The sequence below is a fragment of the Pipistrellus hanaki genome, assembly GCF_964339955.1.
Source record: "Pipistrellus hanaki genome assembly, chromosome: 14".
Taxonomy (NCBI): Eukaryota; Metazoa; Chordata; class Mammalia; order Chiroptera; family Vespertilionidae; genus Pipistrellus; species Pipistrellus hanaki.
Window position 1 is genome coordinate 10,493,857 of NC_140516.1, and position 23,681 is coordinate 10,517,537.

Sequence of the window (23,681 nt, forward strand, 5' to 3'; positions counted from 1 at the left end):
TACATTTTAAATACAGTTCACGGTGAGGAGATGACAGTGTGTGTGCTGGGGGGGAATCGCCGGCTGACTCCAGCGGTCCAGTGAGGCCGGAAGAGGCGGAATGGAACCGGAGTGATAGGAGTGAGGGCTGGCACGCCCCGCCCCTCAGGATGAGCTGGCCTCCGGAAAGGACCAGGGGACAGACATGGGTGGGGACACTCCCTGCCTGCCCAGGGCCTGCCACACAGCTGGTGGCAGAGCCCCCCAGTCAGTGGGGCCTGGAGTACGTCTTGATATTCACTCAGCGTACAAGTGGTATTTATTGCTGGTCTACGGGAACAGCCACCTAGGCAGTAATAAAAGAGTAGAAGTAACAGCTGACACTTACAGAAGCCTCCTGAATGTTTGGGGTTGGAGATAACGGTGCTTGAGAGAGAGAAGTGAGGCTTGCTCTTCTGGAGTTTTTCAATGGGAAGGAGAGACAGATAATAAACAAAACAACATGTAAACAAAATTAGTGTAAATTGTGATAAGAGGTGTATAGAAGGCAAAACAGGATGCTACAACAGAGGATAATGGGGTACTAAGGGTCATCTTAGCTAAGGGGGGCTGGGATGGTCCTTCCCCGGAGTTGATATTTATGTCAGGACTAAGAAATGGGAGGTGGAGGGTGGTGTCTAAACCTGGGGCAGCTGGAGCTTTCCTGCCAGAATGAGGAGCTTATGCAAAGGCCCCGGGGTAGGGCAGACTTGGTGGCATTCTGATGGGATTGAGAGGAGCTGGCAGTGGGTAGAACACAGGAAGAAGGGAAGGGTGAGCTAAGGTAGGGTGGAGAACCTGCCCGCGCAGAGGGTCGTGAGCAGCCATTGGGTCAATGTGGAATTATGTAATTTGATTAGTGAGTCTCAAAGATATAACTGCTGCTTTCCTCAGCCTTGTGCTGCGGTGAGACCTCCTCCCACCTCACCTGTGGGCCTTCCCAGCCCTTGCGTCAGACACCCTAACACCGCAGTCCCCATGCACACTCATCTGAGAGCTGGTCTTGGTGCTCATCCCTGGCCTGGGGCCAACTCCGCCCAACCTCTGTCAACCCTGAACCATGGAGGCGTCGCCTCCCCAAATCTATGTGTCACACCAGCTGAGACTCCCGCTACTGCACGTCCACCCCATGGCTGGGGCCATCCCATGGGGCTGGGGCCAGTGAGGCCCAGGTCACAGTAGTATAGCTACATGGGAGACCAGCCCACCGCTCAGTCAGCACCCCTCCCTTTCTCCTCAGCAACCTGCGGAAAAGGCCCTGGACCCTTGCAGCCAAGCCCTCTGAGATGGGAGTCTCATCAGTGCTAACGAGGGGTCCTGGGAGGAAAAATGCCACCAAGGCAGGACCCTGGAGAGGGCAGGAGGGCTGGGTTGGGAGCCGCTGGGGTCCCAGCAGACATGGCTAATGGACAGTGCTGCGGACTGCCATCCCCTTCCATTAGAGCCAGGTACCCTGCAGCTCTGGCCACCTTACCAGGCCCAGGGTTCCCTCCTGCCGGGGAAGGCTGGGCTGTGCCACTAATGGGCCACCGGCCAGCTCGGAGAAGAGCTGGGAAACCGCTGGCTGAGCAATTTATTTCTTCCCGGGAGCCTCACGCTCCTCAGAGGCTCCATGCGGGAGGGAGCAGCTCAGACTCCCAGTAAAGCAGCGCTGCACTGTGAGGGCTGGAACATGAGCTTGCTCACGAAATGATGCAGAGAACACTCATCCCAGGGAACCGGACAGGCTGTGCTGGCGGGGGCAGGGGGAGGAAAGGTGCAGGGACATGGAGTGGACTGTGCTCTGCAAGCTCTGCCTAATTCCACCCGGAAGGGAAGTGCCCCTGGAGGTGGGTCTTACCATCATGGCTCCACAAAGAAGTGAATAAATAGCTCAAGGTGGTGAATTTGCTGTCACCCAGCTATCGCATGATGGGCAGAGGACTTGCTGCCATGCCCTCTGCCTAACTATGATACGGTCCACTCGCTCCAGTCCGAGCCCTGGCCTGACACTGGCTGGCTGGTGTCCTCCACAGCCTCACCAAGCTGTGTCGCCCACGCTGTGCCCTCACTTGCTGGCCCCACAGTACCCAGCCTTCCCATCAGATGGAGGAAAATGTCCCCCTGTCCTATGGGAGAGACGTGCACCCCAGCACAGGTCATGACAGCCCCATGCTGCCGACCTTTTCCCACAGTTTTGCCACCCACTTATCTGCTCCCTCCTTCTCCCCGGCCTTTCTGCCGGGCCAGCTCCTGCCTTCCCTCCAGGGCCCCCTCTGGGCCTCTCCATCTCATTTGCAGATGGAGACTCTGATGCTCAGAGACAGGAGCCCCGACACAAATGCACACACTGTTCATGTCCTGGAAACGTGAGCTAGGGGCTCCCCAAACCCCACTTCTCCACAACTCCGCACCACCTGCATGGCTTGGACATCTGCCCTCCCATACATAGCAGGCTGTCCACAGCCGAGCTGTGCGGAGTCCGCAGCAGTGGAGGCAGGGAAGGGCTGGTAGGTCTTTAGGGACAAGGGTGCAGGGACAAGAACTATGGAGAACTACAGTCCACAGTGCAGAGATCGGGACCTGGAGGGGTGTCTCTAATGTCCCTTCCTGCATACAAACTTCAGGGACCAGAGGAGTGCCATGTGCCCCTGGCCGGGGAGCATGGCTCTCTGTTACATGTTCCTGGAGTCCAGGTTGAACAGGGAGGCGACCACATTGTGCTCCAGGCAAGGTTTGCCCCTGGCCTGCACTCGAGGGACAGTAGGAGGGAAGGCAGGAGCTGGCCTGGCAGAGAGGCCAGGGGAGAAGGAGGGAGCAGATAAGTGGGTGGCAAAACTGTGGGGGAAGGTTGGCTGTCATGACCTGTGCTGGGGTGCATGTCTCTCACCCTGGCCCCGAGGACATTTTCCTCCATCCGCTGGAAGGCTGTCTGCTAAGAGCCCTCCACAGCCAGTCTTTGCTGGGTGTGGACTCAGCTACAGAGAGCTGCCCTGCACTGTCAAAGCCATTCCCTCCCCGGGATGCCCACTGCACTGACTGGCCACTGTGGAGGTGGAGAGATCCCACCTCTCTGCCTAGACGCCTAGACTTAGGGCCCCCTGAGGGACACTGGCTGCAGCACTCGCCACTAGGCTGCTGAGTCTGGCATTGTGGCTGCCTTCCCCCTCTGCCCATTTCTGCTTGCCTCTCTTTTCTCACAGGTGTGGATCTGAGAGCATCCCTAATCACCAGCGCACACCCGTCTCCAGCTCGGAGCCTGCTTTCTGGGGAGCGCAAATGCAATGGCCATTGACCTAATGTAACTCAGTCAATAAAGCTGCATCTAGTTCTCATGTGGGCCAGACATGTAGGCACCGGGGACAGACTCACCGATGAACTGTCTTTCTAGTGCTCCAAACGGGCTGGGAAGCCAGACAGGTGAGCGTATCTGTGTGCTAAAGCGCCACCATAGGGTTTGCCTATGGAAGGTACCTGTTTTCCCTGCATACATCCCCACGTCTACAACTGAAAGGTGGGAAGAGGCTGCCTTCCTTCTGAGGCCCGGCCCTCAGGCACCTCCAGTGACAGAGCTCCTGTGGCCCCCCGCAGCGCTGCATAAGTGGGACATCTCATAAAGAATCCAGTCCCGTCTCCCTGCAGCTGTCCCCAGACTGGTCTTGCTTTGCCCTTGAAACTTGCAGGACAAGGTCACACTTGAGTTGTGGAGTGAGTCAGGGAGCCTCTGGCGGAGGGAGGAGCTGCAGTCAGGGGAAGCTCAGAGCACAGGGAGGGGCTCCCTGCTGCATAGTGTGCAAGGAAGGGGGTCTCCTGCGGCCAGAGTGTGCCCTTCTGGAAGGAGGTGCTTTGCCTGAACCCTGGTTTCCCTGCAGCCTTGGAATGTCTTCTCGCCTTTGGAACCCATGCTCTGAGGATAAAAGGCAACTAGAGAAACACTTCTCTCTCTCTCTCTCTCTCTCTCTCTCTCTCTCTCTCTCTCTCTCTCTCTCTCTCTCTCTTTGCCAGGGTTTCAGAGAATGCGCTTTGAAAAATAAAGATGCTGTTTTCAGAAATTTCCAGGGCTGCCACTGTTCTTGCTCAAAAAGGAATGAGGAATCCATCCTAGAGGAGGCTGCAGTACAATGGAGGGAGGCAGGGGTATGGGTAGTGCAGGAGGGGGGCTAGTGAGGAGGGGTGGGAGGCTGGCTCCCCCTTCCCCTGAAGCAGTGCAGGGCTGTGTGGCTGGCCGGGGCAGGGCCCTGGGAGACTTGGGTGGCCTCCAGGAGTCCCTGCCTCTGACAATGCCGTGCTGCAGGCTGACAGCACACGCGCGTGTGCACCAGGCTGTCCTTCCTCTGCCTGTGCAGACGCTCAGACACTGGGCGCTGGCCTCCATCCGCCCTGACATCTGAGTCACAGCGAGGCAGGAGGCAGGGCCAGGGCTCCGGAGTGGGAAATGATAAACAGATGTCTGAGGACAAAGGGGCAGCGTGTACTGGAAGGGCTGTGGCACCTCAGGCCTGCTTGCAACAGCCCTTCTCCCTGGGGAGTGAGGAGGGCGGCGAGGCCACAACAAGGAGGAGCCAGTGGCAGAGGGGTCACGGCCATCGGCTTTGAAGTTCCACAGGCCTGGGCAGGAGACCCGGCCCTGCCACTTGCTCGTTGTGTGACCTTGGACAAGTTATTTAACCTCATGTGCCAAGTGGGGGAAATAATAGTTCTTTGCTTAGAGTGTGGCTTTGGGCGGATTAAATAAGATGATGCATGAAAAGGACTTAACACAGTGCCTGGCAACGGATGGCAGTTGTTTATGCTGCTGCTTTGGGAACGGGTCCTGCAACTTGAAACGTTTATTTGTCCAGCAAATACGGACTGTGCCCTGCTCGGTGCCAGGTGCCAGAGTACCAACCCAGACTGGCCCTGGCCCCGGCCTTACAGAGCTGACAGGCAGCAACAGGCTGTGCCAAGTAACCACAGCTGGTTGTAGAGTAACAGCTAGTTACCCAGAACCCTCTGGGCTGTTCCTAAAATGAGAAGATGGTGAAAGCAAGGGTGTACGGGGAGCATTGAACCATGTCAAGACTTGGCATTGTTCTCAGCTAGTGACAATGCGTTTCTTCCTACAAGTTGCTTTTTCAGACAGACTCTTACACAACCTTCAAAGCCCAGTCCAAATGTCCCTTCCTGCAGGCAGCCTTTCACACATGGTCAGGATCCTCCTAGCGGTGGATGCACACCTTGGCTGAGGCACTTACCAACTTCTGATGGTGCAGATGTTCATTCTTTACTTTACTTGAGTCTCTTTTTGGACTAGAGGGTCTGTGAGGGTAGGAAACACACAGGGAGCAGTATAGAGTGATATTTAAGGGTGTGGGTTATGAAATCTATCACATGTGGATTGAAATCCTTGGTACACGAGATTTGGTCTCTTTGGGTGAATTAACTGATATCTGTAAGCTCCCATCCCTTTATCTATAAAGCAAAAGCAACATATAGATCTCCGGAAATTGCTGTGAGGCTAAAAAGAGGGCTCTGGCCACAGTGGGCTTGGCACAGAGCCTGGCACCCAGGAATCTCGGGGAGCACTCACAGGCATGGTGTATTTCCATCTGTCTAGCTAGTCTGACCCCAGTACTTGGTCCATGGTAGGTGCTCTATACGTAGTTATCAGTTGAATAAAATCAGTTCCCATCCCAGGACTCAGGGTTAAATCTGCCTCACGGAGCAACTTCAGGTCAATTCTATGCTGAGGCAGTCCAAACCTACCTTTTTGCCTCAGAGCTGGGGAAACCGAGGCCCGATCAGTAGTGCGGAGGCAGTGCACACAAGCAAATGCATTCCAATCGTCCTTGGTGAGTTGCGATGGTATTTTGGTTAGCTCTGCGGTGCACGGGTTCTCAATAGCCAGTTTCATTCCCATCTGACCTGTTTTTGTGAAGAGGAAATATCAAGGTGTATGATGTCAATGCAGTTAAGTAATCCAGCCAGCTGTGTAAACATCTGGAAGCAGTAGAGAGACAGCCCCAGAGCGAAAGCAGGGATCAGTGCGTCCAGACGTCTCTGGGAGGCTTCTAAGCTATAACCCAGAGGAGCCCGCGAGGAGAGACGGCGCTCCGCTCAGAGCTGGGCGGGCGCTCTTTCCTCTCGGGCACAGAGTCTGGGAGAGCCAGCGAGGAGGACAAGACCGCCACTGTGCCGGTCTGGGCGACGTTGGAAAGAGGGTTAGGAAAATCCTGCTAATGACATGTTAGCAGAGGCTGGAAACAACCTGTCAGATTCACAAGGACCTGCCTCTTCTCACTCTCTGGCGGGGAGGGGACGTGCCCTGTTCTGCCTCCTGACCCCCAGGGGAGGAGGGTGGGTGTGCAGGTCTGGGGTCAAGGGCAAGGATGGGGATCCAGCTCTGTGTTCTCTTCAGAAGTGACTATTCACAACCCAGCAAGGAACAACTCTGCAGGCATGTCCAGCCCAGTGCTGGGATTGCAGGTGAGGGAGTTAGGGCCAGCGGGCGAAGCTGCATGACCAAGGTCACACAGCTGGGCAGGGGAAGAGTCAGGGCTGGGAGCCAAGCATTCAGACTCCAAATCCATGCTGGTTTCCCCATAACCTGATTGCCCTCTCTCATTATTTAAAACTATTTTAATAGTGCTTCTTGTTGCTTTTTCATATTTAATTGAAAACCTGACATCGTAAGAAAACACTCAGTAGCACAAAAGGAATTTGTCAGCAAAATTTCTAGCTGGTTCTTATTTTCTCTGGTTCTTATTTTCTCCCTCTACACATCACAACACACACACACACACACACACACACACACACACACACACAAACACTCACACGCACACTAGCTCCTTGACAGGTGTGGTCTGTGGCTTCCTGGGACCCGGTATGATAATTTGCATGTAGAGCACACAAGGCAAAAAGGAGGGTGCGGATTCTGTTCCCCTTTACTAACCATGGGGTCTCCTCTGACTCTCACGTCCCCATCCGTAAAGGTCAATCGAATCAAAGCAAGGCTGTGCCGTTGCTTTATGAAATAGAAAGCGTGCTGTTCAAAGGATGAATGGATGGGGGCTGTAGCTCTCAGCACCATGCTGGTCATTTCTCCCTCAGCCCCTTTACCTGAGTGGCTGGGGTTTCATACCTACTCGACAGATGAGGAAGCGGGGCCTCCGCACTCAGCTACAGAAACACTTGCCTTTGGAAAGGAAGCTCTGAACCCCAGGGGGCTGAGGTGGGTGCTGTGTCTGCATTGTTGCTGATTACAGGGCGGCCGGGACCTGTGGGGTCCTGTCCTGCTCACTCCTGATGCAGTCACATGCGTGCCAGAATGGGCCTTTATCGCCTTCTGCCTCCCCCTCCTCTGCCTCTCCCCCCTCTGCCTCTCCCTTCTTCTGCCCAGCAAGGGTGGAGGCAGATGGCATCCAGGCCTTCCCTGGGACTTGGTAGAGAGACTGGGGCAGAGGCCAATGCCACTTCCACCAGCCAGGCACAAAGGTAGCCAGGCACCTGGCTTCCTCCTGTGTCCACCCCCGGGGTGTCACCAGCCCACGGCCCTAAGCTGGGAAGTGCCTGGGACCAGGACGCTGTGGTCTCATTAACCACCTTGGCTGATTCCAGACTCCAAGGGGGGCTTCTCCTCCAGGTCCCTGGGTCTAGGGCCCGCCTCCTGCTGAGATGCTAGAACGCAGACCCAGGCTGGCTTTGCCCTCCGTCCGCAGAGCTTGGGCAGATGCTCTCGCCCTCCTGCCCCAAGCTCATCTGCAGGATGGGCACAGTGACAGGGACTGCTGGCCTCTCCCTGGGGAACAAACGAAGGCCTGTTTGAAACCCTGCTGGAGTGTGCGGGGTTTTACTGTGGGGCAATAGGAGGTGGACTCAGGCCAGAGGGACAGGAGACCCTGGAGCCAAGGGACATAAAGAGTCCTGAACTATGACCTGCCTGTGGATGGTGATCTTAGCTTTACCAGACACCCAAATCTGGACCTTCTAGGAACCAGCTCCAAACCCTGGTCGTACTGCTCCATGCCTGTGACAGTGCTTCTGGCAAAAACTCCGCCTCTGCTCAGGGGAACTCCCTGTCTCCTGGGGCTTCCTGGCATGGTTCCTCTGGCCCCAGCAACTTTGGGCTCCCATAGGCTTGGGAGTGTGTGAGCCACTGCCTATGTGAGCCACTGTACAAAGGGAGGCGCCTTAGAACCAGGCTGGCCTGCATGGTCAGGGAGTTCTGCAGATGGCAGGGGTCCCTAGGGACCCACGTTTGGTGTAACTTACTCTCCCGTGGCCTCGGGTGGCCCAGGAGGAACCCACTGACCAGGCCGTCTTGTCTTCTCTATTGGGAAGCAAGTGGCTCTGAACACCGAGCTCAGGGTGCCAGTGGAGTCCCAGCCGGCCCCTTTAACGGGTCTTGTCAAACAGGCCCTGATCCAGTGGCGACAGGAGGCCCAGACGCAGGGGAGAGCAGCCCAGAACCAGCCAAGCACCTGTCTTCTCCTCAGGGCAGTCACTGGGTCCAGTGGCTCCCATTTATCAGGCAGATATGATCTCCTCTATAGCTGCTGAGCCCGCTCTTCCTGGAGTCCCCAGGATTACCGCTCCCAGGGGGTGAGGGAGCACTTCCTCCCCAGTACAGATGCCGTCTGCACAAAGTCGCTCACTTCCAGAGGCAGAGGCTGGAGGCTGCCTTCTACAACAGCCGTGCTCCCTCATCTGGTTAATACCAGCATATGTCCAGGGCAGCATGCCTCCAGCTAAGGACTGCTATCCCAGCTTTCCTTGGGGCCAGAGGGACTATGTGACTAAATACTGGCCAATAAGATGTCAGCAGAAGCTGTATGAAAACTTTGGGAAGTCTCTTAAAAGGCATGGGGCTTATCCTATTCCTTCCCTTTCTGCTTCCTGCTGCCTGGAATGGAGAGGTGATGGCTGGAGCTCCAGCATGCATTTTGGGTCTTGAGGTGACCTATACAGAAGGAGCCATCTGACGGAATGGTGGGCAAGCAATAGTGAAGATTTAGCCCCTCACCCTGGGAAAACATTACATCAGCCCAGATTACTTGTTTATGGACTTCTTTACAGAAAAGCAAATAAACTATTTTGTTTGTTTGTTTAACCCACTATTATGGGTTTTCTGTCACATTTCGTTAAATCTAATCCTAGCAAATATACTTTGAAGCCAAAGTCTGACAACCTCCCAATGCTTAATTTATTCACCAATTCCCTGATGTCTCTCCAGTCAGGCAGCATTATCTGTGCCAGGCGGAGTGCTGGGGGCGGGGCCTAGAGATGAGGGGCACCAGCCTCTGCCTCCTGAGCGACTCTGGTATAGGTGAACATTCCGGTGTTACCCTCAGCTGCTCAGCTCTCTGCAATGGCGCCCCTTTGCCTTGGGCACGTGCACTGCAGAGCTCCCCACCCCCGCCTTTCCCTCCCCTTCTCCATGCTGGACTTCCTGGAGGGCGGGTGGCTAGGAGTAAGAGTAGGGCTATGAAACCAGGTGCTTTGGACTGAGATCTGACGCTGGCCTCACTAGCTGTGCAGCCCTGACACCCATCTAGAAAGTGTGCACCTCTGTCCTCATCTGTAAAACAGAGATGGTAGTCACCCTCTCACAGGACTTCCAAGAACTTGTGAAGTAACCTGGTCAGCACCTCGCATAGTTCCCGGTGATGCATAATGTCATCACCGCCCTCCATTCAATGCACCCTTTCTCTTAGCGGTCCTTCACCCAGTGATGGCTGCTTGCGAAGCAGCTGTTTGTGCCATACACCATGCCCTTCCCTATGTCCCTCCCCCTCTCTGTAAGTTCACCCCCCATCCTTGCCTGTTGCATAGACTCCTGGGACCCTGAGCCCAGACCCTCGAGGACCTTCCTAATGCTCACAGAAGACTGAGGTTGGTGCCCCAGTCGGTTCTTATTTACCCTGACTTACCACCCCCCTCATGGACATTGCATTTTACGAGCTGGGGTCCATGGGAGTAAAGGCTGTGCCCTTGTTTTTGTCTTTCTCTTCAGTAGTAACTGCTACTTAATGTTGGCTGACTTGATGCATGGATGGGTGGGTGGGTGGATGGATGGATGGATGGGTGGATGGATGAGTGAGTGGATAAATGGACTGAAGAGCTGGCCATGGCCAGTGAGGTAAGCACTGTAATAAATCCGTGTGCGAAATGGCATCAGAGGAAATGGGGGTTCTAACCATTCAGGTAAGAAAGAAAGGGCGGGAGACAAGTTTCTTGCTGAATGGTGGTAGGTGGGTGGTGGACTTCCAGGTGGACAGTTACTTATACAAAATCATTGAGTGATGGGGTGGCCCATGTTTTATTGCACTGACCCCAGGTACCGGGCACTTTCTATGGGTATCACACCCAAAACTTCCTTCCTGAGGCAAAGAGAAGAAGGGGGTCCCAAAGTCCCTTTTTGAGACTCCACACCATAGGATTAGAGCATGGCTTTGGATGAATAATCGTGAAACTGTCTCATGAAGAGTCCTAAGGCTGGTGTTGGGGACAGCAAAGACAAGGAGGGAACCTACATGAAAATGTCACTGTGTCCCAGAGTCAGACACACATGACCTCTGAGCTCCTCCCCGTGACCAAGGAAGACAGTACTTTACTCCACCACTGCAGGCCTAGGAGTGGTCAAGTCACCACTGCCTATCACCCAGTGGTGGGTGGGAGGGAACAGCCAGAAACTTCAGACTCACGGGCCAGAGACCCCTCAGACAGGTGTCCCCTGCTGCCTGAGGCATTGCAGAGTGGTCGGGAACTTGAGACCCACTGGGTACCTGGCTGTGTGGGAAGGAGTCCTGGCTGTAGATGGCTGGTAGCAGGCTGCAGCAAGTACACAGAGTACACAGAGTCCATGCAGCACTGTGAGCCGAAGGATTTAGAGTTTAAATGGGTCCACTCCTTCGTGCACTCACTCATTCACTTAGTCACCATCATTCATTCGTTCACACATTTATGGATCAACTTTCAGGCACCAGACACTGTTCTGGATGCTGCGGGAACAGCCTGGGGGTCTATGTGTCCTAGAGTTACGGAGTGAGGAGATGGGAAGCAATGAGATGAGCCAATGGCTGTGTGGAGATGGTGCATGGCAGAGACAACTCGGAGTTTGGATTGAAATGCCGACAGGGCCAGGGAAAGCGAGGAGGAGGTGAGAATGCTGATGCTGGATTAACAGGGAGTGGGCTGTGGGAGGTGTGTGGGGACAATTCCAGGCAGAGGGCCCAGAGCTGGGCACCCAGAGTGTCCACAGGAGCCACAACCCAGTGCCAGAGGAGCAGGGGCATCAGCAGCTTTAGAGATTGTGAGGAGGAAGTACCACCAGCCAGCGCTGAGCCCTGGGGAGAGGCTGGCTGGGAGCACGTGGCTGAGACTCGGAGGCCTGGGTGGGGCCTTGTACTCCCCTCGCCATGGCAGCCAATTTCCGGTGCCAACATTGCTCAGCTGTGCTCAGGAAGAGAGAAAGTTGGCAGACTGAGTGGGGACGAACCCTGGCTCTACTCCCCTTTCCTGTGCCCCATAGCAGAAGCTCCTTGTCTCCCCATGCCCTTTCCCCCTTCTTTCCCTGATAACAAGAACTCTGGTTTTTATCTGGGCTCCTGGGCACCCAGATGAAAGCTCACACTCCCATCTTCCACTGGAGCCCTTGACTCTCTTTTGCAGCTGGTCTCCACCACCATTAACTGCGTGCCAGCTGTGTGCCTGTGTGCAGGCTTCAGTTGGCTCATCTGGGCACGGGACACAGAGCAACTCCCCCAGAGCTCTCCTGACAGCACGCAGTACTCAGCATTGAGCGCCCTGGGCAGGAGGCTGTGCCCGCTGCTCTACTCCCATAGCTTCTCCGGTTCCACAATGAAGCCCTGTGGTGGTCAAGGTCTCAGGACTCATTCTAGGTCACTTCTCCAGCGACCCCTCTCACCAGGGCTCCTCACCTTCTGAAGTCTACTCACAGCCACAGGAGGCGCTGTGCAGCTCAGCCGTGCTCTTGGAGTTGGGGAGCCCTGCCCATGACCCCCTTCAGCAGCCACCCCAGCTGGGGTTTCTTCAGGACTGCCTCCTGCCCTCCCCAGCTGGGGCTGAATGAGTCTCTTAGCTTGTGTCCCCTTACCCCATATCTAGCTGCTAGGACAGGGCCTGCATGCAGGTATTTTATTTTCAAGAGTGACCACAGGATGGGTAGACAGGAAAGAGTTAAACAGGAAGGGAGGGGAAGACAGTTTGACCATGTGTTATTGAGCCAGTCACATGTGTGAACACTCCAAGGAATCTTCTGGAATGTGCCTGCAAATTTTGCACCCCAGATAGTGAAAACAGGGATGTTTCCCCAGAGCTTATGTCACCCACTGGTCAGGGTGCCCCAGGGAGTGTCCACCCTCTACATGGTGAGTATGGCTGAGCTGCTCACAGGCGACCCACCAGTGGTGGAGGGAGGTGTCAGGACAGGAACCAGGAGAATGGGTACGGCTGGGGTTTGGTGCTGCCAGGCCATGTCTAAGGGCATCCAGTTGTTGCAGCAATAAATGGTGGCCCAGATATGGGACAGGGTATGAACACATCTGACAGAACACACCTCTTCAGCCTCCTCTGCTCCCATCCCTCCTTACCCACCTGACTCTCCCCACCACTCACCACCTTGTACCATCAGCGCCCATTATCTGTTTTGGCGGCCCCCTCCCCGGGAGACTGTGGCTCCTGAGAGCAGAATCTATTCTTCTTTGTTGTATATCCAAATCCCATAGAATGGCTGGGAGAAACTAGTTTTTAAATAAATGCTAGTTGCATAAATGAATGGGTGAATGAACAAATGAGTCAGAGGTGGGCCTAGAACCCAGGGCTGTTACAACTTCTAGGCTGTGATGAAGCCATGTCTCATGTGTACCTCAAGCCCTGCTCAGTGCCGCCAGCCTGGAAGTGGCTGGTCTGCAGGTGAGGGTCACTGGGTGAGGAGACATAGCGTCCAGGAAGCTAATTTCCAGAGCGCAGCTACTGCCCAGGGCCATGACTGGCCTTTGCAAAGTGTGACCTAAATGAAACTTGACGTGGCCATGTGTAGGCTGCACAGGGGATGTTGCTTTTGGCTTTGTTGCTCTGCATGGCCACAGGCCCTGGACATGAGTTAGGCAGCAGGGTCATGAGCCAGCGGAGAGATGTCTACGTAGCTTCCATCAAGACCTCAGACCCAAGAAGAGATTTTAGTATCAAAAGATACCAGTCTTTTATTTGTTTGTGTGTGTGTTTAGAAAGAGTAGAAGGGAGTAGGGTTGGGGGTGAAGGGAAAGAGAGAGAGAGAGAAAGAGAGAGAGAGAGAGAGAGAGAGAGAGAGAGAGAGAGAGAGAGAGAGAGAGATCCTTCTTGAGCCTCAACCAGGGCTGGGAATCAAACCTGCAACTGAGGTATGTGCCCTTGATTGAGAATCAAATCTGCAACCCTTCGGCATGCAGGCTGGTGCTCTAACCACTGAGACACCAGCCAGGGCAAAAGATACCTGCTGTAAGCACTCAGAACTGTATGGATGGCAGGAGCCTTTTCAAACACTGTCTCCAAGAAGCTATTTCACAGACACGGGAACCACTGAGCCAGGATTTGGGCCCGGGGACCCTGCCTCCTGGCCTAGTCTCTCATCTCCTGTGTGCACTATACACTGAATGCATAATAATCTGGCCACTCCGTTTGTGTGTGCGCGCTCTCTCTCTCGCGCGCGCGCGCGCGTGTGTGTGTGTGTGTGTGTGTGTGTGTGTGTGTGTGTGTTAGAGGCTCGGTGCATGAATTTGTGCATGGGTGGGGTCCAGCCAGCCTGACCAGGGGGAGGAGACATGGGTGGTTGGGTGGCCGAACTCCTGGTTGAGGGGACAATTTGCATATTAGCCTTTTATTATATAGGATATACACTGAATGGCCAGATTATTATGTGTTCAGAGATCATAATAATCTGGACACTCAGTGTATATTGTGCAGTTGGGAACTCTTCTTAGGGAGATTTTGCAGATTGTTTTTTATTTTCCCCAAAGTAGATGCTGATTCAAGGACAGGGTGCAGATGTTTTATAAAGGAGGTGATTTTGAGTCGTGGCCATGAAGGAACAGGGCGAGTGAGGGAGAGAAGGGAAAGCCACTCTGCAGGTGTTCGGCGTGGTCACTGCCACCAGCAGCAGGCCCAGTTCCATCAGGCAGTGAGAGCAGAGGTCAGCTCTCACTCTCAGGGAAGGCTGAGAAGCTGGGCACTGACTCATTGGCTCTGGGCCCCGTTGTTCAATGCATTACTGCTGAGGACAGTAATTTCCTGTTCTTCCCTGTGTGCAGGCTGGGAGACCCAGACAGTCCTGGAGGGACATGGCTGAATGTGGAGGGTTGCTTAGCTGGGCTTGAGGGGTGAGGCTGGCCGAGCTGGGTGTGCATAGACCTGCTCATGGGGCTGAAATCAAAAGGGCCAGCGAGATGGGATGCAGGCTCTGAAGTGTCTGCTGCTTGTGTAGGACAGAGACCAGCCTCATGGCCCACAAAGAAGTATTACCCGTGCCTCTGGTTCAACCCAGTGCATTGTTCTGGGTTACTTACCTAATCCTTGGCAAGCTGGTGTCACAGCCAACCCAATATGGCACCACGTTAGAGCCTGTCTGCTGAGCCACTCTATAATCAAAGCTGCTGGCATGCTCAGAGTCCCTCTGAGCTTCTGGTGCAAGTAACAGAGAAGGGCTGGAGAAAACAAATTTGCTGCAAGGATCTCGAGGACTCTCAGATCCATGGGAAAGCCAGAGACACAAGCCTGCAAGTGAGCCAGAACCAAAAAAGGATGAGCAGAGCTCTGGGTGATATCCCATAAGACTCTAGATAGTAGAAAATAACTAGTTTATCAAAGGGAAATTGGCAAAGATTTAGGCATAGAGTTACTGTATCACCTGGCAATTCCACTTCTGGGAATATACCCAGGAGAAATGAAGGCATATACCCACATAGAAACTTGTATATAAATGTTTATAATAGCACTATCTATAGTAGCCAAATAGTGGAAACAACTCAAATGGTCATTAATGAACAAATAGATAAGTAAAGTAAGGTACATCCATACAATGGAATATTATTCAGTCATAAAAAAGAATGGAGTACTGAATCATGTAACACTATGGATGAGCCTAGAAAACATGTTAAGTGAAAAAAGCCAGTCACAAAATACCTCCTTCTATATGACTCCATTCATATGAAATCAGAGTAAGTCAATCTTTGGAGACAGAAAGTAGATGAAAGGTTTCCAAGGACTGGAAGGGATGGTGGCATTGACTGTCATAGCTAAAGAGGTCAGGGTTTCTTTCTTTTTTTGGGAGGGGGGGGCAGGAGGGGACCGGGGTGATGGAAATGTTCGAAAACTGGATGTAGCGATGGTGGTACAACTCTAAATATACCAGAATCCATTGGATTGTACCATTTAAATGGGAAAATTGCAGAGCCTGTGAATTATATCTCAATAAAGGTGCCTAAAAGTCAGCAGGGACCAAAGTGGGGTTGACCTGGATGTGACTCACTCATGGCTTCCCTCACACCCCGTGTGGGAGTTATAGTAAAAGAAGGAAAATCGGGGAAAACTGGACCAGGAAGGGACATGGCTGCTGGATACCAATGACCACCATGGCATTTCCTCTCCCAGGGAATTGTTATGACCTAGTCAGTTCTAGGTGTTTGCACCTGTTCGTGCTGGGCAGGGATGAGAACCCGAGGCTGGCATATTTGATACAGCTCAGATCCTCCCATCCTTATGGCTGAGCTCACAAGGCACAAAACTTGGAGGAAGTCACGACTCTCCTCCAGGACGAAGGACTTGAGCACCTTGGTCATGTGACATCTGTCCCCTCTGTTACCCAATGTGGGGTTGCAGTATTGGGCAGGGACGCCTTGCTATGTCCTGTTGGCCTTGGGTAAGGTTGGAAGACTTGGTGAGTGTGTCCAGGAAGGGTGACAAGTGAGTCCAGGCCCTGTCTGGGCCCCACGTGACATTCCAGTGCATCCGCATCACAAAACCTCCCTCCTTATTCTCATTCATGGGGCCTCTGTCTCTTACTGCTCAGGTTGGTGACTGGTCGCTTTATCAAAAAAGCTATCCAATGTCTTGTGTTATAGTTGCCCCTCATGTGTGATCTGCTTGGGCATCCAAATCCAAAGGACATTCCTTTATGGGCACTTGCAGCAGCTTTGCCATGCATGGTATGTTTCATCTCAGGGCTTGGCATCCCTTCTTCCATCCACTGTGGAGGTGGGGCCATGCCATTTCCTGGGCATGGGCTCACCAGCCCACACACTGTCCTTACAATGTGCTCCCTCATCACCCTATCTTCCATCTTCCGCACATCCAAGTCCACCAGAGAAGCCGTGCACAGGGAGCACCTCCTCTCTCCAGGAGAGAGCCTGAGGGAAACCAGGATCGTTCTGCAGCAATGGAGCCCCTGAGGCAGGCAGCTCTGGCTCAGGACTTGTCCACCTGAGGTCCTTAAGGGCTGACCTTCATGTCTGCAGATCCGGGGCTTCATGGGGAGCTCAGAGCCCTGGGTGCTGGTGACCATCCAGTGTCTTGTAACAAGCCTTTGTTTCCTTTTCACAAAACGGGTGTTTTCTTTGCCTTGGAAACTGGATAGTTTAGTAGACACGAGGGCGGATGTGCATGGACACGGAGAAAGGAGGTGGGCAGCAAGCAGCCAATCACAGCAGTGACACATCAGGGACGCACGATGAGAAATGTCTGCACTTTGCATTGTCATCCAATAGCCCACACAGCAGGATATTTCCCCTGTGAGTGTCACAGGCCCAAAGCAGGTGGGCTTGTGCAAGGAAGATGCAGGGGTCTTTGCGAATTCTCAATCACATGACTCTGGTGGAGGATCAACTGATCATGGATTGCTTCTCTATCACGTATAGCTTCTGGGAGGCAGTTGCACACATGCACTCACCTGGCCACCGTCACCCATCTGGATGATGACCCATTAGCCTCACTCACTAGATGGGCCAGAGGCTAAGAGAAATGTTCAGACTCCCCTGTAATAGGTCCTCTGGAGTGAGTGATCTGTAGCAAGTGGCAGGCCACACAGAAACCCAGTGCACTGATCCCGGCCAGGCAATGCTGAGTCAATCAGGCACTGGAGCAAGGAAGGGGCCGCAGCCACTGCATGCTCCTTATACTCACACCCTGGCCAGCCAGCTTATGCGCGGATCCTCCACTCCTCCTCCTCGGCAGCTCTGCAAGGCGTGCAAAGATCCAGGTTCAGAGGGTACAGCCTGCAGGCAGTTGGCATTCTCTCCAGGGAACTCAACTCTCTGCCAGTCGAAAGCTTTTCTGTCCTCAATGCAAAGTGTTCCAGGTCAGCTCACATTCTAGAAGCGTCTGTGACCAGGAGTGAGTGAGCCAGGCAGGGAATGTGGAATGTGGAAGCAGCCAGTAGAGAGGACAGAGTTTGGGTGTTTTATTTGTTCTTTCTGAGGAAGCATTGCTGCTTCTGAAAAAAAGACTAGGGTGAGAGTAAGAAAAGAAATTAACAACACAGGAGAAATCCTCACACCCTTGCTACTCCCAGTGTTTAGACTATCATTAGAAATGCAGATTTCTGGGCCCTACGAGATACCTAAGTAAGACTCTGTATTTTAACAAGGTGTCCAGGGTGAGGTGTATGCATTTGAGTTGGAGAAGCCTTGACCTCTGTCATCCCAGCATAGCACACATCACACCTCCACTTACCATTTCTACAGGGATGTCATCCTGATGGATACTGTCTTCCCCCTTTACTCCCCCCCAATACACACACACACACACACACACACACACACACACACACACACTCATCATCCTCCCACAGACTCACTCCTCCCTCTGGGTTCCTATTTCCAAGGGTCCATCTTCTATCAACTCAACCAGGGCCCAAGCAGAGCCATTATTTTCTCCTGCCCCCATCTTCCAATTCCAAGTGCAGGATCCCCACATCCTGAATACCTCTTGTGTTGGTACCCTTGTGCCTGGCACATTTGTGTTGGTACACGTGTGACTGGCCTCCCTGCCAGCCCATCACATAAATGCCTCACCAATGCCATCTGACAGTCCTCCCACTGGGGCCATAGTACTCTGACCTCAGCCCAGAGCTGAAAGTGTCACCTCCACGTAAATCTGGCCTCTGCTGCCCCTGGCATGAGGTCCCCTCTGGGCCACTGTGATCTGGTCCTGCTCATCTCTCCAGCCTCTGCACTCACTCCTCCAAAGTGATTGCAGAGTTTGATTCCTCTGTGTGTAGTGTGTGTGTGTGTGTGTGTGTGTGTGTGTGTGTGTATGTGTGTGTGTGTTTAATCTGACTACTTTGCAATCTCTAACTTTGTTTCTGTTTTAGCAATTTGATTATGATATATTGTTGTTTGGTTTCCTTTGTGTTTATCTGCCTGGAGTTTGTTGACCTTTTTTTTTTTTAGGGTCTGTGGGTTTATATATATTTCATCAAATTTGGAAGTGTTTAGTTATGACTTTTGCCAAATATTTTTTGCCTTCCTCCCTTTCTTTATACTTACTGTATGATATTGTCCCTGGCTTGCTGAAACTCTGCTAATTTTTCAATTTTTATGCTTCACTATGAATAAATTCATTTGCTACACCTTTCAGTTCATTGATCATCCTCCCTACAGTATCTGATCTGTCTGAATCCCATCCAGTAAAGTATTCCTTTCAATAATGTTTTTTAATCTCTAGAAGTTTCATTCTCTTCTTTATATCTTCTACTTATCTACTTGTTTTGTCCCTATTTTTCTTTAAATGCTTTAACAAACAAAATTGTTTCTGGATCCTTGTATGCCAGTTCCACCCTCTCTGCTCTCTCTCATCTAGTCTGCTTCTCTTTCTGCTTCTGGTATGTCTGGTAATTTCAGTGGGCGCTGGACATGGTGAGTGTTACATGGCTGAGTCTCTGAATTTTGTTGTCTTCCTTTAAAGAGAGTTGGATGTTGTTCTGAAAAGCAGCTAAGCTCCTTATGGATTATTTGATTGCTTGTAGCCTGTTTCTAAGACTTGCTACAGAAGCTCTGGAGTGGTCTTCACTCTGGGGATTGTTCAGCCTGAACACAGGCATGACACCTCTGAGGTCCCATCAAAGGCCCAGTGATGCTGAGGGCTCTCCATTCTTGTCAGAGGTCAAACATCTTCTGCCCTGTGTCAGCACTGGGAACTGTCCAGCCTACAACTTTCCACTGACTATTTGCCTGACTTGGTGGAGTTCATTCTTTGTAAGCAAGGCCCTGTTCTCATCAAAGACCAATGGGACCCCCTCTGCAGACTTCTGGGGCTCTTTTCTCCATCCCTTGCATATTGAGACCCCAAAGCATCTGGTCATACTCTTTCCCCTGGTGTCAAAGATAGGAAGGGAGGTGTGATGGGTGTGAGGGGTGTGATGTGGGTGTGTATATGAGGGGAAAGCAGACAGCCAAGCATTTGCTATTTGGTAAAGCTCTGTTCTCCTCTACCCGGAGAACAGAGCTTGGCCAAATATTTGGCAAGATAAAATATTATGTTCTCTGTAAAGGTGTGCTGTAAAAGGGACACAAAGGGGTATGCCACAGCCCTCTGCCTTAGCCTGTGCCCATCGACCTAGTCTCCCAGCCAGGTTCAACTGAAACCTAGCAATAACCACTGTTTCCCAAGAGTTTAGCACATAGATAGTGTACACAAATATTCTGGTTGCAGAATTCTGTCCCCTATTGTGAATTCATAAGAAGTCTTTGGACATCATATGAAGGGAAAGGACATCCTATCATTCACAGCCACAGGGTTCGCACACCTCCAATGCTCCCTCCACCACGAGGCCACACTGGGTCCCCAGTGGAGCAGTGTTCTCTCCTAGCCTCTGGGGCTGCATGGCTTTGCCTTCCTGTTGTCTTTCCAGGATCTGCCTTGTGTTCATTCATTCATTCTTTCCTTTGTTCAGTGCTTATTAGGACACAAATGTGCTATGGGATGGGCTGTAATGGCATGTGAATCAGACCTGGTGCTGGCCTGCATGGAACTTACAGCCTAATGGCAGGGAGAAAATGCAAACAAGAATTGATTACAGATTGTTAACAGTGCTCCACAGAAAAGGCATCAGCTTGGAGCTGGGTGTGATGAGGTCATTGGAAAACCAGGAGGATGAAAAAAGCCAGCCATGTCCCCAGTGGTGGGAAGAACAGACTGGGCAGCAATCATGGGGAGAGGAATCCAAGGCTCCTGTGGCTAAAGCACAATAGGTGAGAGGGGTGATGGGATAAAGAGAGGGAGGCAGAGGCCAGCCTACAGCACTGCTCTCCCCTGACTCCTCTCTGTCTTCTTCTCCCTCCGCTCAACCCTGTCACTACCAACACTGTACTGGGTGTCCTTTAGCTTGAGAGCACAAAAGCTCGGACTGAGTTGCCTTCAAGTCTCCAGCCCGGAGCATGTGATCTGGCTCTGATCAGACCTCCCATTGCCTGCAGCTTCCTTATCTATCACAAGGCAGCTCTGCTTGCCCATCTGCATCCAGGACCCTCCGCAGGCTCATCATTCAGGAGAATGTACATAGAGAGCATTGTTGAATCCAAAAGTCACACAGGGGTGGTCCATGCCCCTGATTCATGTTCCAGATAGATGCTTCCAGAACAGCTCATCCCTTCTCTTTCCCCATGTAGGCATGGGAACCCTGGACCCTAGGAAGTCAGCGGGCGGTGCCTCCTCTCTTCCCTCTTTCCTGGGAGTGGTGTGGGGACATCTGCTCAGAGGGGGCCAGTCAGGGATTGTCCCTGACATAAGAATCCAGGCTGCAAGGCATGCTGGGAATGTGCATATTCATTGGCCGTCCACTGGAGGCCCTCCTGGAAGGCCAAGGTGACATCAGCAGCAGTGCTTATTCATGACAGGAACTCCTTTGCCATCTGGTGAGGCACGAGCCTGGTGAGGAAGGGCCCTAGTCACCAGGAGGCATACTGACTTTAGCAGGTCACCCTGGCTCACCAGAAGCAGGCCTTGGCCTCAGATTGGGGTTCGGAGTCCCTGAGGAGTGAGCAGCTGAGGGCTTGAGGCCCACACACTTGGGCAGGTGGGTGGGGAAACCCACCTCTTCCAAGGCGAGACTAGGAGAGGGCATGCACTCCAAAATGTGAAGACGTATGTGGCTTCACACAGCGAGAGGAATTAATAATCTGCACTCTGAATTAATTATACTGCGTTTCCAAAAGGTGAGCACTTCAGGGCCAGAAAGGAGGTGGCTGCCCCCCCCGCCCCATCTCCCTCCTCCCCATCATTAAAAGTGACGGCACACAGGCTCACTCACGCCAGGTCACAAGGTTCCATTTTCTCGTGTTGGAAGGTGACTCATGGGCTCTGCCTACATTTTCTTTTTGACCGTAATAGGAAATTACAATATCCCTAATTGACCCAGAATCCTCCCCTGTGGTAGAAGTAAAAAATTCAAATTAACTGACTTCTTGTCTTCCCTGAGGTTGGTGAGGACAACCTTGCAAACACAAATCCCTTTACACTTGGACATGGAGAGAAGCATCGAGATGGACAGCCCCAGCCCCCAGCCCGCTCTGCGCCTGCCTGCCAGCTCCTGCCCCACTCCACCTCCCTCCTGGCTGGTTTCCCGACAAGTTCATTGCTGTGTTAACAGAAAGCGACCAGCGCAGTCTCCGGGAGGAGTCACGTGCAGCTGACAGTCCTTGGGGCTCTGTGGATAAAAGGCTGCAGAGGCGTTGGACGCGCTTCATAGAGGGACCCGCGTCTACACATACGTCAACAGAACTATTGTGGGAGAAAACACGCTGTATTGGAGACTCTGGGAATTGCAGGGAGGTTTTGCAAGAATTCAAAGAAGCAAAGAGGAAAGAAAAGACGCAGCAGCCAGCATTTGCTGAGTGCTTGCTCTGTGCTGGGCTTCCTATGAAGCCTTTCCAGTCATTGTTCCAGGGAATCTTCAGGACCTGGGGGGCCTGTTCTGCTCATTAACCCTCCGAGATGAAGTAATCCCACGAAGTCACTGAGGAGGTAGGAGGCTGAGACTCATGTCCCTGGCAGCCACGCTGTGACCCGTGTAGAGTGGAGGATACAGGCACGTCGGTCCACAAGCAGGACTGCAATCCAGCCTCACAGAAGCAGCCACAAAGCCAGCAGCTCTGGACTCACTCCTCACCCCTCCCCAGCTCCCGAGGCCTCAGAGCCATCCCTGTGCTGCTCTGTCTCAACTCTTCTCACTGGTGAGATGCAGGTTTCAGTGAAAGGACTCCCAGGTCCAGCTTTGTACCCCTCTCCTTTCTTGGCCCACAGACTACACAGTTTGGCTCAAGAACAGGGAGTAGAGTTCAGCGGCCCATCTGAACCAGACAGGCCCGGGACCGGAAGGCCCTTCACAACAGGTCGAGGAACTCTGGGCCCTGCTGCCTGGGTTCCGAGATGGGGATGATGAGGCGGAGGCTGCTCACACTGCCTGCGTGTGGAGAGGGCGAGCAGTGTCTGCCTGCCAGTGGGAGCAGGGTTGGGGTTGGATGCATACTTACTGAGCAAATGAGGGGTTTTCAGCACGATGTCCCCAGATCCTTGCTCTGTTGCGGTAGGAGCAGCAGCCTTGAGCTCCTCATCTGTGTTGAATCCACCCAGTGTCCCCAGGATAGTTCTGACAGTCAGACCCTTGGCCGCCTCTGTCTCAGGATTCAGGGCAAGCCGGGACTCCGCGAAGGGAAGACACTCATTTCTAGCAGTTGAGTTAAAAGGAAGACGCTGTCCAGTGGACTAAAGAGCATGCAGTACAGCACCCAGGACACCGGGCTGAAATGTGCTGATACTCTCTGGCTGGGTGACACCTGACAAAATCCCTCCCAAGCATGTGGCTTGGTTTTCTTCTCCGAATAAAGAGATGTAGGAATCAGCCCACTGGAGTCAAGGTGCCAGAGGGAAGAGTGGGTTGTTCAGGATGCTCACTGCACCCCTGTCTGGAGCAAGAACTGAGGGAGCAGGGCAGTGCCAGCAGGAGTGGGAGAGGTGTCAGTGGCTGTGCCTCCCTTGGCGTGGAGTCGAGTGGCCTTGTTAGAAAGCACAGGCCCGCTGACCTGGAGGGGGTGCTAACGCAGACAAGTATATATTCTGTGACCCCATTTTGTAAAATCAGGAGCAACAGAAGGTGTATTTCAATATGATTACATGAACACTGAAGAAGATGCGTGTGGGACTCACTTCCAGTCATTCCCATTGGTTGCCGAGGTCTGTGGAGATGGATTGCAAAATCAGGAGGTGGGAGAAAAAGAGAAGAGTGGACTAAGAAGATGAGGATAAAAAGGAAAAATGGAATTAAGTTATTTTTCAGCAGAGAACAGCGTGTCTGTTAGGGCATTTGCATGCACAAGGAAACGGATGAAGAAATGCTCAATAGAATGCAACTCTTTTCACAAGGATGCTGACATGTCTCAGAGAGCTGTCCTAGGGTCAGGTGTAGTCATCACAGGTCAGGATGAGAGAACCGCCCGAAGTTCTACCTCCAGAGGAGATTTGGGACTTGAATTCCAGCCTGCAGACCCCCGAGCCGGTGCCTCCCTCACGCCTCAAGTGCCTCACTGAGTGATCATGGAGCAGGCGTATTCCTGTGATGGACTTGGTGAATGAGGGGCATCGATTAGTTATTCTGTCCGACGAAGAGCGGAAATCAAAACAGATGACAGTCCCCTCACGTTAGGTGGGTGAGTGTC